The sequence below is a fragment of the Budorcas taxicolor genome, unplaced genomic scaffold (assembly GCF_023091745.1).
Source record: "Budorcas taxicolor isolate Tak-1 unplaced genomic scaffold, Takin1.1 scaffold2565, whole genome shotgun sequence".
Taxonomy (NCBI): Eukaryota; Metazoa; Chordata; class Mammalia; order Artiodactyla; family Bovidae; genus Budorcas; species Budorcas taxicolor.
Window position 1 is genome coordinate 7,589 of NW_026291887.1, and position 20,356 is coordinate 27,944.

Consider the following 20,356-nt stretch of genomic DNA (forward strand, 5'->3'; position numbering starts at 1 on the left):
TCTATTTTGAAGCTGAGAGATAGTTTGAGGGTTTGGATGGTTAGTCAGTGTCAGTTTGAAATAATTATTTCTTGTCCTGTATGAATAAATATTATAGTGGGAATTATACTAGTGATAAAGGCGTATGAAATGGTTGTTTTTACGTAAAGTGGGTAATTGGTGAATTTGTGGGTGCTAAGACTAGTTGTCATGATGGGTACGGTTAGTAGGATTAGGGTAGTTAGTGTGAGGGATGGGAACAGGTTTATTACTTTTATTTGGAGTTGCACCAATTTTTTGGTTCCTAAGACCAATGGATAACTGCTATCCTTTAAAAGTTTGAAAAAGCCATGTTGTCAGGCATGGGAGCATAGAATTAGCAGTTCTTGCATACTTTTTCGGTAAATAAGAAGGTGATAGGCTTCTATTGTTAGATTCACAATCTAATGTTTTTTTAAACTATATTTACAGTATAGGGGTCCTAGGATAATTTTTGGGTTTAGGGATAGAAGCAGTAGTGGTAGTATGTGTAGTGATATGAGTGCATTTTCTCGTGTGAAGGAAGGTGAAATGTTATTGATATGATGAGTGTATTTGCCCCGTTGTGTTGTGATTAGTATATAGAGGGTGTAGAGAGTAGTGATTACTATGTTAAGTCCTATTAGAATAATTGTGATATTAGATCATGAAAAAGTCGATATTACTACAAATAGTTCTCCGATTAGGTTGATTGTTGGGGGTAGAGCCAGGTTGGTTAGACTTGCTAGGAGTCATCAGGTGGCTATTAGTGGAAGAAGTGTTTGTAGGCCGCGGGCTAAGATTATTGTACGGCTGTGAATTCGTTCGTAGTTAGAATTTGCTAGGCAGAAAAGTATAGAGGATGTAAGGCCGTGGGCAATTATCAGGGCGGTGGCTCCTATGTAGCTTCAGGGTGTTTGGATTAGGATTGCAACGATGACAAGTGCCATGTGGCTAATAGAGGAGTACGCGATGAGTGATTTCAGGTCCGTTTGACGAAGGCAAATTGAGCTGGTTATGATTATGCCTCATAGTGATAGCATGATGAATGGGTATGCTATAAAGTCGGTGATTGGATCTAGGAGAAGCGTAATTCGTAACATGCCGTATCCTCCTAGTTTTAGTAGGATTGCTGCAAGAACTATGGAGCCTGCAATTGGGGCTTCTACGTGGGCTTTGGGTAGTCAGAGATGAAGTCCGTATAGTGGTATTTTTACTATAAAGGCTATTATGCATGCTAGTCACATGAAGGTGTTGGATCAGGAGCTGGGTATTGGTTGTACTCAGTATTGTAGAATTAGGAAGTTTAGGGATCCTATTGTGTTTTGAATATAGATTAGTGCAACTAGTAAGGGTAGGGATCCTGCTAGTGTATAAAACAAGAAGTAGAGACCGGCATTTAGGCGTTCTGTTTGGTTCCCTCATCGGGTAATAATAATGAGTGTGGGAACTAGTGTTGCTTCAAATATAATATAAAAGAGAATTAGTTCTGTAGCAGAGAATGTCATAATTAGAAATAGTTGTAATAGGATTAGTATTGAGATGAAGAATTTTTTTCGGGCTGGGTTTTCTTTTGATAGGTGATGCTGGCTAGCTATAAGTATTAAGGGGAGGAGTCATATGGTTAGAATAAGTAGTGGTGTAGATAAGGAGTCGGAGAAGAAAGTTAATGAGAAGTTGAGGCTGTTATCGCCAAATTGGTTTATAAGGAGTAGGCTTGTAAGGCTAATTAGTAAGCTGTGGAGTGTGGAGTTAATTCAGATTATGTTATTTTTTGATAGCCAGGTTAGGGGTATAAGTATTATTGTGGAAATAATGTATTTTAGCATTGTAGCAGATTAAGGTTTTGTACGTAGTCGGTGCCGTATGTGTTTGATACCATTACTAGCAAGGATAGGCCTAGTGCTGCTTCGCAGGCTGCGAAAACTAGTAGAATAATGGGTATTATACTGGCTAAAGTGAAGTGTGAGTTTAGGATTATTAGGGTAGCTATAACGAATAAGGACAATATTATTCCTTCCAGGCATAGGAGGGAGGATATTAGGTGAGATCGATACATTAGTAATCCCGTGAGAGATACTATGAATGCTATTATAATATTTATGTATACGAGGGACATTTGGTACTTATGAGTTTGATCATAATCTAATGAGTCGAAATCATTTATTTTGGTTTAAACTAAGTACCATATTCGGTCCATTCTAATCCTTTTTGGGTTCATTCATAGGCTAGGCTTGTGGCTAGTAGGAAAATTAGGAGAAGGGATATAGTAAGCATTGTGTTAAGGTTAGTTGTTTGTGAGGCCCATGGTAGTGGTAGAAGTAGTGCAATTTCTAGATCGAAGAGGAGGAATGTGATAGCTACTAGAAAGAATTTTATGGAGAAAGGAAGGCGAGCAGATCCTATGGGGTCGAATCCACATTCGTATGGGCTTGTTTTTTCTGAGTATACGTTTAGTTGGGGGAGTCAGAATGCGATGGTCACGAGCAATGTAGCTAGTGTAAAGTTAGTTAGGAGGGTAATTATAAGGTTTATTGTTCTTTTTCGGGTTAGGCCGAAGCTAACTGATTGGAAGTCAGTTGTACTAATTAATACTAAAAGAACATGAGCCTCATCAGTAGATGGAAACATAGAGGAAAAGTCATACTACGTCTACGAAGTGTCAATATCAGGCTTCGAAGCCGAAATGGTGATTGGAGGTAAAGTGAAATTTTAGTTGGCGGAGGAAGCAGACAATTAAGAAAGTAGATCCAATAATGACATGGAGGCCGTGGAATCCTGTAGCTACGAAGAAAGTTGAGCCGTAAACCTCCGTCTGAGATTGTAAAGGGAGCTTCATAGTATTCTGATGCTTGTAGAAGTGTAAAGTATACGCCTAACGTAATGGTGATGAATAAGGCTTGTAGCATGTGGTTACGGTTCCCTTCTATGAGGCTGTGGTGGGCTCAGGTAATGGAGACTCCTGAGGCTAGAAGGACAGAGGTGTTGAGTAGTGGGACTTCTAAGGGGTTAAGTGGGTGAATGCCTGTTGGGGGTCAGCAGCTGCCTAATTCGGGTGTAGGAGCAAGGCTTGAGTGATAGAAGGCTCAGAAGAAGCCAGTGAAGAATAGGACTTCGGAGACGATGAAGAGGATTATTCCGTAGCGAAGGCTTTTTTGGACAGCAGGAGTATGGTGGCCTTGAAAGGTACTTTCTCGGATTACATCTCGTCATCATTGGTATATTGTAAGTATGTTTGTTGTTAGGCCTAGGGTCAGTAGAGCTGTTGAATTGAAGTGAAATCACATGATGCGGCCAGATGTTATTAGGAGGGCAGATAGTGCTCCTGTGAGGGGTCAGGGACTTGGGTTTACTATGTGATAGGCGTGGGTTTGGTGTGTCAATATGTATTGTCGTGCAGATATAAGCTAACAAGGAGGGTGAATACGTAGGCTTGAACTATAGCTACCTGCGAATTCGAGGATTGTTAGTAGAGCTAAAATAGTAAATGTAATAAGTGCTGTTGTGGTATTGATTATTTAATAATGCAAGGGTAGCTCCTCCGATTAAGTGAATTAATAAGTGCCCTGCTGTGATGTTGGCTGTTAATCGTACGGCAAGGGCTACTGGTTGGATGAAGAGGCTGATGGTTTCGATAATTACCAGTATTGGGATTAGTGGGGTAGGTGTTCCTTGTGGTAGGAAGTGGGCGAGTGATGCTTTGGTTTTGTTGCGGAAGCCTGTAACTACGGCCCCCTGCTCATAGGGGAATAGCCATGCCTAAATTTATTGATAGTTGTGTGCTAAATTTATTGATAGTTGTGTGGTTGGTGTAAATGAATGGGGTAATAAGCCTAATAAATTTGTAGACCCAATAAATAGAATTAGGGACATTAATATCAATGTTCATGTTTGTCCTTTGGTGTTGTGAGTGCTTATTATTTGTTTTGACATGAGTTGAAGTGCTCATTGTTGGAGGGAGATAAGGCGGTTATTAATTAGTCGGTTTGATGTAGGAAATAGTAAGCTAGGGAATATAATGACGAGAGTAACAAGGGGGAGGCCTAGAATTACAGGGGTAATGAAAGAGGTAAATAGATTTTCGTTCATTTTGTTTCTCAAGGGGCGTCTTGTTTTGGCGTTTTTGTTGTTATTAATTTTGGGTTATAGTAGAAATCGTGTTTTGAGATTTTTAATTGGAGAACAATAAAGAGGACTAAAAATATTGATAGAATTGTCGTGAGTCACGTTGATGTGTCTAGTTGTGGCATGTCATCAAGGAGAGTGTTGTGCTCTCGGTCTTTAACTTAAAAGGTTAATGCTGGCATAGCTTCTTGATGACTTATAACATTGATGCAGATCACTTTTCAAAATATTCTAATGGGACTAGTTCGAGAACGATTGGTATGAAACTATGATTTGATCCGCAGATTTCTGAGCATTGGCCGTAAAATAGGCCTGGACGAGTTGATATGAGGGTTGTTTGATTTAAACGGCCTGGAATTGCGTCTGTTTTTAGTCCTAGAGAGGGAACTGCTCATGAGTGTAAAACGTCTTCGGAGGAGATTAGTATTCGAATTGTTATTTCTATAGGTAATACAGCTCGGTTATCTACTTCTAGTAATCGTAGTTCTCCAGGTTTCAATTCTGATGTTGGAATTATATAGGAGTCGAAGCTTAAGTCTTCATAGTCTGTGTACTCATAACTTCAGTATCATTGATGTCCTATGGTCTTTACTGTGAGAGATGGGTTGTTGATTTCGTCTATTATGTATAGAATTCGTAGGGATGGGAGAGCAATTATAATCAGAATAATGGCTGGTAGAATGGTTCAGATTGTTTCTACTTCTTGTGCGTCTATGGTGCTGGTATGGGTTAGTTTTGTTGTTAGTATCAGTAAGATAATATAGAGTACTAGTGAGCTAATTAGGAAAACAATTATCAGAGTGTGATCGTGAAAGTGTAGCAGTTCTTCTATGATGGGTGATGTTGCGTCTTGAAAGCCTAGCTGTACGGGATATGCCATATGAGATGTACGGGACTTTCACCTGTAATTTAATCTTGACAAGGTTATGTAATGTTTTACTAACATCTCGTTTATTGAGAGAGACATAGTGGTTATGGTGTTGGCTTGAAACCGATAATAGGGGGTTCAATTCCTTCCTCTCTTATTTTAGGTTAATGTATGTAGGTTCTTCAAATGTGTGATATGGTGGAGGGCATCCGTTTAGTCATTCTAGATTTGTTGTGGTTAGGTCCACGGTTAAGACTTCCCGTTTGGATGCAAATGCTTCTCAGATGATAAAAGTCATTAATATTACTGCCGTTAGTGAGATGAATGAGCCTATAGATGAAATAGTGTTTCATATTGTATATGCGTCTGGGTAATCGGAGTATCGTCGTGGTATACCAGATAGCCCTAAGAAATGTTGTGGGAAGAAGGTCATGTTAACACCTACAAATATAATTGCGAAATGGATTTTGGCTCATGTGTCATTAAGGGTGTAGCCTGAGAATAAGGGAAATCAATGTACAAATCCTCCTATGATAGCGAATACAGCTCCTATTGATAGTACGTAGTGGAAATGTGCTACCACATAGTATGTGTCGTGGAGAACGATGTCAAGGGAGGAGTTGGCTAAAACAATTCCAGTTAGTCCTCCAACTGTAAAAAGGAAAATGAAGCCTAGGGCTCATATTATAGCGGGGGATCATTTGATATTTCCTCCGTGAAGTGTTGCTAGCCAACTAAAGACTTTTACTCCGGTTGGGATAGCAATAATTATAGTAGCGGATGTAAAGTAAGCTCGTGTATCGACGTCTATTCCGACTGTGAATATATGATGGGCTCATACAATAAATCCTAGAAATCCAATTGATATTATGGCTCATACTATTCCTATATATCCAAATGGCTCTTTTTTTCCTGAATAGTAGGTTACGATGTGGGAGATTATTCCAAAGCCAGGTAAAATTAGAATATATACTTCGGGGTGTCCAAAAAATCAGAATAAGTGTTGATATAAGATAGGGTCTCCTCCTCCTGCTGGGTCAAAGAAAGTTGTATTCAGGTTTCGGTCTGTTAGTAATATTGTGATGCCAGCTGCTAATACAGGAAGTGAGAGGAGGAGTAGTACGGCAGTGATCAGTACAGATCACACGAACAGGGGGGTCTGGTATTGTGATATTGCGGGAGGTTTTATGTTAATAATAGTTGTAATAAAATTAATGGCTCCTAAAATTGAGGAAACACCTGCTAGGTGTAGGGAGAAAATGGTCAGGTCTACTGAGGCTCCTGCGTGGGCTAGATTACCTGCTAGAGGGGGATATACGGTTCAACCCGTCCCTGCTCCGGCTTCGACTATAGAGGATGCTAGGAGTAATAGGAAAGAAGGGGGGAGGAGCCAAAAACTTATATTATTTATCCGAGGGAATGCTATATCAGGGGCTCCAATCATTAGAGGAACTAGCCAGTTGCCAAACCCTCCAATTATAATAGGCATTACTATAAAGAAGATTATTACGAATGCGTGTGCAGTTACAATTACGTTGTAGATTTGGTCATCTCCAAGTAGAGTTCCGGGTTGGCCTAACTCAGCACGAATTAGTAAGCTCAGAGCGGTTCCTACTATGCCGGCTCAGGCACCAAATAGAAGATAAAGGGTACCGATATCTTTATGATTAGTTGAAAATAATCAGCGGTTTATGAACATGGGTAAAATGGCTGAGTAAAGCAATAGACTGTAAATCTAAGAATAGAGGTTTGATTCCTCTTTTTACCAGGTCCTGTAGTGAATTAACATATTGAATTGCAAATTCAAAGGAGCAGCTTCAAACTCTGCCGGGGCTTCTCCCGCCTTTTTTTTCTTGCGGCGGGAGAAGTAGATTGAAGCCAGTTATTTAGGGTATTTAGCTGTTAACTAAAGTTTCGTGGGGGTGGGACCCACCAATCTAGTGAGGATTTAGCTTAATTAAAGTAGTTGATTTGCATTCAATTGATGTAAGATATGATCTTGCAGTCCTTATCAGGAATTAAGTAAATTATACTTGCTTAGGGCTTTGAAGGCTCTTGGTCTATTTAACCTAAATTCCTATTCTAGGATTGAGAGAATTGGTGTAAGTGGTAGTAGTATAGTGGACAATACGGTTATTGTTGGTAGGAGGGTTATTCGTTTTATGGTTGAGAATTGTCATTTTATTTTTATGTTGTTTGTGGAAGGGAACATAGTAAGTGTGGTGGAATATGCCAGTCGTATGTAGAAATATAGGTTTAGTAGTGCTGTAATTGCTATGAAGGTAGGTAGGATAATGCTATTGTTTTTTGTCATTTCTTGAATAATTATTCATTTTGGCATAAATCCTGATAGTGGGGGGAGTCCTCCTATTGATAGGAGGGTAATGAGAATTAGAATAGTTATGATGGGTGTTTTGTTTCATGTGTGTGATAGTGATAGAGTGGTTGTGGTTGAGTTGGCTATAAATAGTGTAAATATGGTGGAAGTTATGATGATGTAAATGATTAGGTTTAGTAATGTTATGGTGGGATTGTATGGTAAAATTGCTGTTATTCAGCCTATGTGGGCAATTGATGAGTAAGCTATAATTTTTCGTAGTTGGGTTTGGTTTAATCCTCCTCAGCCTCCGATTATAATGGATAGAATTGATAGGGTTAAGATTATATTTAGGTTGATGGATTGGGATACTTGGTAAAGTACCGATATGGGTGCTAGTTTTTGTCATGTAAGTAAGATTAGGCCTGAAGATAGAGGGATGCCTTGTGTTACTTCTGGGACTCAGAAGTGGAATGGGGCTATTCCTAGTTTTATGGCGAGGGCTATTGTTATGAGTATGGAGGCTGTTGGGTTAAATAGTTTTATTACGGTTCATTGGCCTGAGAATATTAAGTTGATGATAATGGCTATTATTAGTAGTATTGAGGCTGTTGATTGAGTTAGGAAATATTTAGTTGATGCTTCTGTGGCTCGTGGGTTGTGTTTTTTTATTATAATAGGAATGATGGCGAGTATATTTATTTCAAATCCGATTCAGATGAGTAGTCAGTGGGAGCTAATTATAACGATAATGGTTCCAAGTATTATAGTTATTAAGATAATAATGAGAGTGATTGGGTTTATTAGTACGGGAAGGATACAAACCAACATTTTCGGGGTATGGGCCCGATAGCTTAATTAGCTGACCTTACTATTAGAATTTGGTGTAATTGGGAGCACGAAGAGTTTTGAGTTCTTAGGAGTAGGTTCAATTCCTATAGTTCTAGAAATAAGAGGATTTAAACCTCTATAATTTACTCTATCAAAGTAACTCTTTTGTCAGACATATTTCTTATGTTTGTGGGGGGATACTTGATAGGAGAATAGGTAGAGATACATGTCATATGCATAGGGCTAGCGTTAGGGGTAGAAAATTTTTTCATAATAAGTGCATCAGTTGATCATAGCGGAATCGGGGGTAGGATGCTCGGATTCATAGGAAGGTCATTGTGAGTAGTAGTGATTTGATGATAAAGTTAATTGCGTAGAGTTCTGGTATGTATGGGTTATGGGATGCTCCTAGGAAGAGGGTTGTTGTGAAGATATTTATTATAATAATGTTTGCATATTCTGCTATAAAGAATAGGGCGAATGGTCCTGCGGCGTATTCTACATTAAAGCCCGATACTAGTTCAGATTCTCCTTCAGTAAGATCAAATGGTGCTCGGTTTGTTTCTGCTAGTGTTGAAATGAATCATATTATTGCTAAGGGTCATGCTGGGAAGATTAGTCATACTTGTTCTTGTGTAATGATTAATGTAGAGAGAGTGAAGGATCCATTTATTAGTAAGATTGATAGTAAGATAATTGCTAGTGTAACTTCATATGAAATTGTTTGTGCTACTGCTCGTAGGGCTCCAATAAGAGCGTATTTTGAGTTGGAGGCTCAGCCTGATCAGAGGATCGAGTATACGGCTAAGCTTGATATAGCTAATATGAAAAGGATTCCTAAGTTTATATTGATGAGGGGATAGGGTATGGGTAGGGGGATTCATATAGTTAAGGCTAGGGTTAGGGCTAGGATGGGGGCTAGAATAAATATTGAGATTGAGGATGTGGCAGGTCGTAGGGGTTCTTTAATGAAAAGTTTGATTGCATCGGCGATGGGTTGGAGTAAGCCATATGGTCCTACAATATTTGGGCCTTTTCGGAGTTGTATGTAGCCTAGGATTTTTCGTTCAACTAGTGTAAGAAAAGCTACGGCTAGAAGAATGGGGATAATAAGTGTTAAGATGTTGAGTATAAACATTTTGTTAAGGAGAGGATTTGAATCTCTGAGTATAAAGGTTTAAGTTTTACGCAATTACCGGGCTCTGCCACCTTAACTGGGCCCTTTTCTAGGGCAGGTATTGTTTGTGAGGTCAATTGAGATAAAGTCATTGATTGATTTAAGGCGCTTTGTTGAAGTTGGCCTTATTTCTCTTGTCCTTTCGTACTGGGAGAAATACATAACAGATAGAAACCGACCTGGATTACTCCGGTCTGAACTCAGATCACGTAGGACTTTAATCGTTGAACAAACGAACCTTTGATAGCGGTTGCACCATCGGGGTGTCCTGATCCAACATCGAGGTCGTAAACCCTATTGTCGATATGGACTCTTGAATAGGATTGCGCTGTTATCCCTAGGGTAACTTGTTCCGTTGATCAAGTCTTTGGATCAATAAACGATAGTTTGATTTGACTTGTGGGTCTAGTCTTTAAAATCGTTCGGAGGATTTTTTGTTCTCCGAGGTCACCCCAACCAAAACTGCTAGTCCATAAAGAGTGTTGTTATCCCTTAATGGTTAAGTTTATTTTCTTTGGACTAGTTAGTTAAAGCTCCATAGGGTCTTCTCGTCTTGTTGGTTTATTCCCGCCTCTTCACGGGAAGGTCAATTTCACTGATTGGAAGTAAGAGACAGTAAAACCCTCGTGTGGCCGTTCATACAAGTCCTTATTTAGAGAACAAATGATTATGCTACCTTTGCACGGTCAGGATACCGCGGCCGTTTAACGTCTAGTCACTGGGCAGGCAGTGCCTCCAATACTGGGGATGCTGGAGGTGATGTTTTTGGTAAACAGGCGGGATTTGTGTTTGCCGAGTTCCTTTTACTTCTTTTAATCTTTCCTGGGTGCACTCCTGTGTTGGATTAACAGTATAATTAATAAATTATTTATTGTTGGGTTATTTTTATTTACTGTTAACAGTCAGAGTATTATCAGATACTGACTTAAACTTGTGCAAGGAGAAAATATTTCTTGTTACTCATATTAACATTATTGCTTCTATTTAGTAATAGAATAGTCCAGTACTAGGTCTAGGAGTTGGTTATATTGTTGTTGGGATTAGTATTGTTTTTATTGTTGAGCTTTAACGCTTTCTTAATAGATGGCTGCTTTTAGGCCTACTATGGTGTTGTAAGATCTTACTCTCTAGTGAAGGTTGTACCCATTTCTAAAAGGCTGTACCTTTTTAGACTAACTTTTAAAGATACAGTGAGATTTGTTTATATTTTTTGGTATCTTTAAAGCTGAACTAAGATTCATTTTCTGGACAACCAGCTATCACCAGGCTCGTTAGGCATGTCACCTCTACTTATAGATCTTCTCACTATTTTGCCACATAGATGAGTTGGTTCTAATAAACTGTCTATAGGTAGCTCGTCTGGTTTCGGGTTACTTAGCTGAAATTCGTTTTGTTAAGTTTTTTGCTCGTTAATTCATTATGCAAAAGGTACAAGGGTTAATCTTTGCTTTTTTGTACTTTGATTATTTTCTTTCATCGTTCCCTTACGGTACTTTCTCTATAGCGCCATGTTTAGAATTTCTATCTCCTATACTTTAATAGGGGTAAATGTTTTGTTTTAGTATGTTTTGGTTATTGGATTGAAGAGTGGGGGTTTGGGCTAGGCATAGTTCAAAACATTCACAGTACACGAAATCTTCTAGGTGTAAACTAGATGCTTTAATTAAGCTATGTCTTGGTTTGTCCAAGCACACTTTCCAGTATGCTTACCTTGTTACGACTTACCTCCTCTCGTGTAATTGGTGCATGTAAATAGGTTTGGGTGCATATATTTACTTGAGGAGGGTGACGGGCGGTGTGTGCGTGCTTCATGGCCTGGTTCAACTAAGCACTCTATTCTTAGTTTACTACTAAATCCTCCTTTGGCTGTTAGTTTCATAATGGCTTTCGTATTAAGTTTTCTTGGATAGAAAATGTAGCCCATTTCTTCCCATTCCATAGGTTACACCTTGACCTAACGTTTTTATGTGTTATGATTGAGCTTACTTTTGTTCCTTTTCAGGGTTTGCTGAAGATGGCGGTATACAGACTGTATTAGCAAGGATTGGTGAGGTTTATCGGGGTTTATCGATTATAGAACAGGCTCCTCTAGAAGGGTGTAAAGCACCGCCAAGTCCTTTGAGTTTTGGGCCGTTGCCGGTAGTACTCTGGCGAATAATCTTGTTTTTGCAATTATTTATGTTTAGGGCTAAGCATAGTGGGGTATCTAATCCCAGTTTGGGTCTTAGCTATAGTGTGTCAGTTGTCGTAGAGTTACTTTCGTCACTTATTTTTGTTATAATTATGGCTTTTTACAGCTTAATTAGGATTTAACTCTATTTGGTGTAGTACTTTAACACGTTTTACGCCGTGTTCCTGTTAGCTTGGGTTAGTCGTATGACCGCGGTGGCTGGCACGAGATTTACCAACCCTAGTTAATATGGCTTAGTCGAACTTTCGTTCATGGCTTAAATTTTGTCACTGCTGTTTCCCGTGGGGGTGTGGTTAAGCAAGGCGTTATGAGCTACAGGGTGTGTGCTTGATACCTGCTCCTCTTAGTCCTGCTGATTCGGAGGGCGCTACTCACCGGGGTGCGGATGCTTGCATGTGTAAGTCTATTGAAAGTTAACAGGAAGGCCAGGACCAAACCTATGTGTTTATGGAGTTGGTATACTCATCTAGGCATTTTCAGTGCCTTGCTTTAAATTTAAGCTACATTAACCATGTAGTATGTAAGCAGACCCAGGCACCTATATGTCTATCTTGTTTGGAGTGTGAATTTGAGTATTGGGGGTGAGATAAATTTATATTGATACTTAGGGGGAAGTATGTTAAAAATGGTGGTTAATATTTAAGAGGGGGGGGGGGGAAATATAATAGGTATGTCCTGTAACCATTGACTGAAATGCCCATGCCTACCATTATGGGGATGCTCAAGATGCAGTTAAGTCCAGCTACAATTTATGCTCCGGGTCGGGGCCTTTGACGGCCATAGCTGAGTCCAAGCATCCCCGAAAATTAAAAAATACCAAATGTATGACAGCACAGTTATGTGTGAGCATGGGCTGATTAGTAATTAGTCCATCGAGATGTCTTATTTAAGAGGAAAGAATGGGCGGTTTTAGATGAGATGGCCCTGAAGAAAGAACCAGATGTCTGATAAAGTTCATTAAATAGCTACCCCCACGATTAATGGGCCCGGAGCGAGAAGAGAAATCCCTGCCAAGCGGGTTGCTGGTTTCACGCGGCATGGTCGGTAAGCTCGTGATCTAGTGGACGGGATACGCATGGTGACGAGGATAGATTTGACTTTATGCGCTATGTACGATCTAAGCAGGAAATGTCCTATGTACTATAGATAATTTTTATTGTACTTGCTTATATGCAAGGGGAAAATCATTTAATGTACTATATACATATTATATCTTTATTACATTAATTATGATGTACATGCTTATATGCATGGGGTAGATCATGTAATGTAATATATACATAGTATGTCTTTATTACATTAATTATAATGTACATACTGCACACAAAGTAGGTCATGTAGTATACTGCATTTATGTATGTTTTTATTATATTACTTCAGTGTATATATTCATACATATAGGATGGATCATGTGGTGTGCTAGACGCATATCATGTTTACATTGTATGAGTGTTAGTGGGTATGTTTGGGCAAATGACATGGTGTGTCTGTGTGTAGTACTCGTACATGTGTCTATTGAGGTGAGTTATTAAGCATGTTGTTACACGTGCAAGCTTATAGAGTGGGAGATTTGTGTCGTATGTTTAAAAATTTTAGCGGATTTAATACTGGGGAGGTTCTTAGTGTTTTTGGGGGTATATCAATAGACGCAATTAATAGTGGTTCAGGGAATAGTTTAAGTAGAACTTCAGCTTTGGGTGTTGATGGTGAGGCTATCGCTTCTTCCTTGAGTCTTAGGGAGGTTAATTGTTCTCCTTTTCTGGTTTACAAGACCAGCGTATTAATTTTACTACAAAGACTTGTCTTCATTTCAGGAGATTGTTTTCGATGGTGCTGGCTAGTGGTATTATTGCCAGGATGATGAGGAAATATATGATGGATGCTAATTGTCCGATGGTGATGTAGGGGTGTTCAACCGGTTGTCCTCCGATTCATGTAAGTGTTAATAGGTCTGCTATTAAAAGTCAGAATATGCATTGGCTGATTGGTCGGAACATTATGCTTCGTTGTTTGGATGTGTGGAGGAAGGGTACGAGTGTTAAGATCAAGATGGAAAGGACTAAGGCTAGGACTCCTCCCAGTTTATTGGGGATTGATCGTAGGATTGCGTATGCAAATAGGAAATACCATTCTGGCTTAATGTGGGAGGGTGTACTGAGTGGGTTTGCTGGAGTATAATTATCCGGGTCTCCGAGTAGGTCGGGAGTGAATAGTACTAGTGATATGAGGATGAGGATTAATAGTATGATGCCTAGGATGTCCTTGATGGTGTAATAAGGGTGAAATGGAATTTTGTCTGTGTCTGATGGAATTCCTGTGGGGTTGTTGGATCCTGTTTCGTGGAGGAAAATTAAGTGGATTATGGTGAGAGCTACAATGATAAATGGGAGGATGAAGTGGAAAGCGAAGAATCGGGTGAGGGTGGCTTTGTCTACTGAAAATCCCCCTCAGATTCATTCAACTAGGTTGGTGCCAATGTATGGGATTGCCGAGAGGAGGTTGGTAATGACTGTTGCTCCTCAGAATGATATCTGTCCTCATGGTAGGACATAGCCTATGAATGCTGTGGCTATTGTTGTAAATAGGAGAATTACTCCGATGTTTCATGTTTCTAAGAAGGTATATGATCCGTAATATAGGCCTCGTCCTACATGCATAAATAGGCAGATAAAAAATATTGATGCTCCGTTTGCGTGCATATATCGGATGATTCAGCCATAGTTTACGTCTCGACAAATGTGGGTTACAGAGGAGAATGCTATTGTTGTATCGGATGTGTAGTGTATTGCTAGGAATAGGCCTGTTAAGATTTGTAGAGCTAAGCAAGTGCCTAGGAGGGATCCAAAGTTTCATCATGATGAGATGTTTGATGGAGTTGGGAGGTCAATGAGTGCGTTGTTTACGATTTTTATTAGTGGGTGAGTTTTTCGGATGTTGATCATTAGTGTTCTTGTAGTTGAATAACAACGATGGTTTTTCATATCATTAGTCATGGTTAGATTCCATGCAGGAATAATGATTATGTACATTGTATTTATTTTAAGTGTAATTTTTGTGATGGGCTTTGTAGGGTTTTCTTCAAAACCTTCGCCTATTTATGGGGGGTTGGGATTGATTGTGAGTGGTGGGGTTGGGTGTGGTATTGTGTTAAATTATGGTGGTTCTTTTTTAGGTTTAATGGTTTTTTTAGTTTATTTAGGGGGTATAATGGTGGTTTTTGGTTATACGACAGCTATGGCTACTGAGCAGTATCCTGAGGTTTGGGTTTCTAATAAGGTTGTTTTAGGAACGTTTATTACTGGTTTGTTGATGGAGTTTTTTATAATTTACTATGTGTTGAAGGATAAGGAGGTGGAGATTGTGTTTAAGTTTAATGGTATGGGGGATTGGGTAATTTATGATACAGGGGATTCTGGGTTTTTTAGTGAGGAGGCCATGGGGATTGCTGCTTTGTACAGCTATGGTACTTGATTAGTTATTGTTACTGGTTGATCTTTATTAATTGGTGTAGTGGTGATTATAGAGATTACTCGTGGAAATTAAGTAGAATTGTGCTAGTGAAAATCGTAATTAGGAAGGAAAGGAAATATAATTTAATTAAGCCTTTTTGGTTTGTGATTATGATAGATGTTTTTATTTGGGTTAGTGAGATGGTTTTTGGTATAATGGTTTCTAGTCAGGTTAGGTCTAGAAGGGAGGATGCTGATTTTTGGCTTATTGTTAGATTTATATAGGGGGTTAAGCGGTGTATGACTGTGGGATAATCCTAGTAGGTTAGAAAATTTGAATATGTTTGATGGGTAATTGAACTTTAAGTAGTGGGTTATGTTGTTAATTTCTAGTGCTAGAATAAAGCCTAGGATTGTAATTGTTAGGGCGGTGATTTTTAGGTAGTAGGGTATAGTTGTTTGGGGAATGGTTGTTGGGGGGATGTTGTTAGAAATGATGAATCCTGCGAAAAGACTTCCGATTAGTAAGCGTTTAATTGAGTTAATTAGGAATGGGTTGTTTTCATTAATAGAAATAAGGGTTGGGAATCGGGGTTGTCCTAGGAGTGTGAAGAAAATAATACGGGTACTGTAGATAGCTGTGAAGGAGATGGCGATTAGTGTTATTAAGAGGGCTCAGGCGTTGGTATATGACGTGTTGGCGGATTCAATAATTAGATCTTTGGAGTAGAATCCGGTGAGGAAAGGTATTCCTGTTAGTGCAAGGCTGCCAATAATAAGGGCTGTTGCGGTGAATGGTATGGCTTTAAATAGGCCTCCTATTTTTCGAATATCTTGTTCGTTATTTAGATTGTGGATGATGGAGCCGGAGCATAGAAATAATATGGCTTTGAAGAAAGCGTGGGTGCAGATGTGAAGAAGTGCTAGGTGAGGCTGGTTAATTCCAATTGTTACTATCATAAGGCCGAGTTGGCTGGATGTAGAGAAGGCGATGATTTTTTTAATGTCATTTTGGGTGAGGGCACATATTGCTGTAAATAGTGTGGTAATGGCTCCTAGGCATAGTATAGTAGATTGGATGAGTTTATTGTTTTCTGTTAATGGATAAAAGCGGATTAGTAAGAAAATACCTGCTACTACTATTGTACTTGAGTGGAGTAATGCTGAGACAGGTGTCGGACCCTCTATTGCGGAGGGTAATCATGGGTGCAGGCTAAATTGTGCGGATTTTCCGGTTGCGGCTAGAATTAGTCCTATTAGAGGTAGATTTGAGTTCTCTGGTTTTAGTAAGAAGATTTGTTGAAGGTCTCAAGTGTTGAGGTTAATTAGGAATCATGCTATTGCTAGGATAAATCCGATGTCGCCAATGCGGTTATATAGGATTGCTTGTAGAGCTGCTGTGTTTGCGTCTGCTCGTCCGTATCACCATCCAATTAGTAGAAATGATATAATTCCGACTCCTTCTCAGCCAATGAATAGTTGAAAGATGTTATTTGCAGTGACGAGGATGAGTATTGTGATAAGAAATAAGAGTAAGTACTTAAAAAATTGGTTGATGTTGGGGTCGGAATGTATGTATCATATTGAGAATTCTATGATGGATCATGTGACGAATAGTGATACTGGGATAAATATTGTCGAGAAGTAATCTATTTTGAAGCTGAGAGATAGTTTGAGGGTTTGGATGGTTAGTCAGTGTCAGTTTGAAATAATTATTTCTTGTCCTGTATGAATAAATATTATAGTGGGAATTATACTAGTGATAAAGGCGTATGAAATGGTTGTTTTTACGTAAAGTGGGTAATTGGTGAATTTGTGGGTGCTAAGACTAGTTGTCATGATGGGTACGGTTAGTAGGATTAGGGTAGTTAGTGTGAGGGATGGGAACAGGTTTATTACTTTTATTTGGAGTTGCACCAATTTTTTGGTTCCTAAGACCAATGGATAACTGCTATCCTTTAAAAGTTTGAAAAAGCCATGTTGTCAGGCATGGGAGCATAGAATTAGCAGTTCTTGCATACTTTTTCGGTAAATAAGAAGGTGATAGGCTTCTATTGTTAGATTCACAATCTAATGTTTTTTTAAACTATATTTACAGTATAGGGGTCCTAGGATAATTTTTGGGTTTAGGGATAGAAGCAGTAGTGGTAGTATGTGTAGTGATATGAGTGCATTTTCTCGTGTGAAGGAAGGTGAAATGTTATTGATATGATGAGTGTATTTGCCCCGTTGTGTTGTGATTAGTATATAGAGGGTGTAGAGAGTAGTGATTACTATGTTAAGTCCTATTAGAATAATTGTGATATTAGATCATGAAAAAGTCGATATTACTACAAATAGTTCTCCGATTAGGTTGATTGTTGGGGGTAGAGCCAGGTTGGTTAGACTTGCTAGGAGTCATCAGGTGGCTATTAGTGGAAGAAGTGTTTGTAGGCCGCGGGCTAAGATTATTGTACGGCTGTGAATTCGTTCGTAGTTAGAATTTGCTAGGCAGAAAAGTATAGAGGATGTAAGGCCGTGGGCAATTATCAGGGCGGTGGCTCCTATGTAGCTTCAGGGTGTTTGGATTAGGATTGCAACGATGACAAGTGCCATGTGGCTAATAGAGGAGTACGCGATGAGTGATTTCAGGTCCGTTTGACGAAGGCAAATTGAGCTGGTTATGATTATGCCTCATAGTGATAGCATGATGAATGGGTATGCTATAAAGTCGGTGATTGGATCTAGGAGAAGCGTAATTCGTAACATGCCGTATCCTCCTAGTTTTAGTAGGATTGCTGCAAGAACTATGGAGCCTGCAATTGGGGCTTCTACGTGGGCTTTGGGTAGTCAGAGATGAAGTCCGTATAGTGGTATTTTTACTATAAAGGCTATTATGCATGCTAGTCACATGAAGGTGTTGGATCAGGAGCTGGGTATTGGTTGTACTCAGTATTGTAGAATTAGGAAGTTTAGGGATCCTATTGTGTTTTGAATATAGATTAGTGCAACTAGTAAGGGTAGGGATCCTGCTAGTGTATAAAACAAGAAGTAGAGACCGGCATTTAGGCGTTCTGTTTGGTTCCCTCATCGGGTAATAATAATGAGTGTGGGAACTAGTGTTGCTTCAAATATAATATAAAAGAGAATTAGTTCTGTAGCAGAGAATGTCATAATTAGAAATAGTTGTAATAGGATTAGTATTGAGATGAAGAATTTTTTTCGGGCTGGGTTTTCTTTTGATAGGTGATGCTGGCTAGCTATAAGTATTAAGGGGAGGAGTCATATGGTTAGAATAAGTAGTGGTGTAGATAAGGAGTCGGAGAAGAAAGTTAATGAGAAGTTGAGGCTGTTATCGCCAAATTGGTTTATAAGGAGTAGGCTTGTAAGGCTAATTAGTAAGCTGTGGAGTGTGGAGTTAATTCAGATTATGTTATTTTTTGATAGCCAGGTTAGGGGTATAAGTATTATTGTGGAAATAATGTATTTTAGCATTGTAGCAGATTAAGGTTTTGTACGTAGTCGGTGCCGTATGTGTTTGATACCATTACTAGCAAGGATAGGCCTAGTGCTGCTTCGCAGGCTGCGAAAACTAGTAGAATAATGGGTATTATACTGGCTAAAGTGAAGTGTGAGTTTAGGATTATTAGGGTAGCTATAACGAATAAGGACAATATTATTCCTTCCAGGCATAGGAGGGAGGATATTAGGTGAGATCGATACATTAGTAATCCCGTGAGAGATACTATGAATGCTATTATAATATTTATGTATACGAGGGACATTTGGTACTTATGAGTTTGATCATAATCTAATGAGTCGAAATCATTTATTTTGGTTTAAACTAAGTACCATATTCGGTCCATTCTAATCCTTTTTGGGTTCATTCATAGGCTAGGCTTGTGGCTAGTAGGAAAATTAGGAGAAGGGATATAGTAAGCATTGTGTTAAGGTTAGTTGTTTGTGAGGCCCATGGTAGTGGTAGAAGTAGTGCAATTTCTAGATCGAAGAGGAGGAATGTGATAGCTACTAGAAAGAATTTTATGGAGAAAGGAAGGCGAGCAGATCCTATGGGGTCGAATCCACATTCGTATGGGCTTGTTTTTTCTGAGTATACGTTTAGTTGGGGGAGTCAGAATGCGATGGTCACGAGCAATGTAGCTAGTGTAAAGTTAGTTAGGAGGGTAATTATAAGGTTTATTGTTCTTTTTCGGGTTAGGCCGAAGCTAACTGATTGGAAGTCAGTTGTACTAATTAATACTAAAAGAACATGAGCCTCATCAGTAGATGGAAACATAGAGGAAAAGTCATACTACGTCTACGAAGTGTCAATATCAGGCAGCGGCTTCGAAGCCGAAATGGTGATTGGAGGTAAAGTGAAATTTTAGTTGGCGGAGGAAGCAGACAATTAAGAAAGTAGATCCAATAATGACATGGAGGCCGTGGAATCCTGTAGCTACGAAGAAAGTTGAGCCGTAAACTCCGTCTGAGATTGTAAAGGGAGCTTCATAGTATTCTGATGCTTGTAGAAGTGTAAAGTATACGCCTAACGTAATGGTGATGAATAAGGCTTGTAGCATGTGGTTACGGTTCCCTTCTATGAGGCTGTGGTGGGCTCAGGTAATGGAGACTCCTGAGGCTAGAAGGACAGAGGTGTTGAGTAGTGGGACTTCTAAGGGGTTAAGTGGGTGAATGCCTGTTGGGGGTCAGCAGCTGCCTAATTCGGGTGTAGGAGCAAGGCTTGAGTGATAGAAGGCTCAGAAGAAGCCAGTGAAGAATAGGACTTCGGAGACGATGAAGAGGATTATTCCGTAGCGAAGGCTTTTTTGGACAGCAGGAGTATGGTGGCCTTGAAAGGTACTTTCTCGGATTACATCTCGTCATCATTGGTATATTGTAAGTATGTTTGTTGTTAGGCCTAGGGTCAGTAGAGCTGTTGAATTGAAGTGAAATCACATGATGAGGCCAGATGTTATTAGGAGGGCAGATAGTGCTCCTGTGAGGGGTCAGGGACTTGGGTTTACTATGTGATAGGCGTGGGTTTGGTGTGTCATTATGTATTGTCGTGCAGATATAAGCTAACTAGGAGGGTGAATACGTAGGCTTGAACTATAGCTACTGCGAATTCGAGGATTGTTAGTAGAGCTAAAATAGTAAATGTAATAAGTGCTGTTGTGGTATTGATATTTAATAATGCAAGGGTAGCTCCTCCGATTAAGTGAATTAATAAGTGCCCTGCTGTGATGTTGGCTGTTAATCGTACGGCAAGGGCTACTGGTTGGATGAAGAGGCTGATGGTTTCGATAATTACCAGTATTGGGATTAGTGGGGTAGGTGTTCCTTGTGGTAGGAAGTGGGCGAGTGATGCTTTGGTTTTGTTGCGGAAGCCTGTAACTACGGCCCCTGCTCATAGGGGAATAGC

At 39.5% G+C, this 20,356-nt stretch overlaps 1 long non-coding RNA gene across 1 annotated transcript; it reads right to left on the reverse strand.

Moving 5' to 3' along the window:
* Positions 1–3,380: 3,380 nt before the first annotated feature.
* On the reverse strand, positions 3,381–20,350 carry LOC128071172 (uncharacterized). Its single transcript, XR_008201724.1, has 2 exons — positions 20,054–20,350; positions 3,381–3,445 (listed from the first exon to the last, which is right to left on the reverse strand). It is a non-coding gene; the product is annotated as an uncharacterized LOC128071172 (long non-coding RNA).
* Positions 20,351–20,356: the final 6 nt, after the last annotated feature.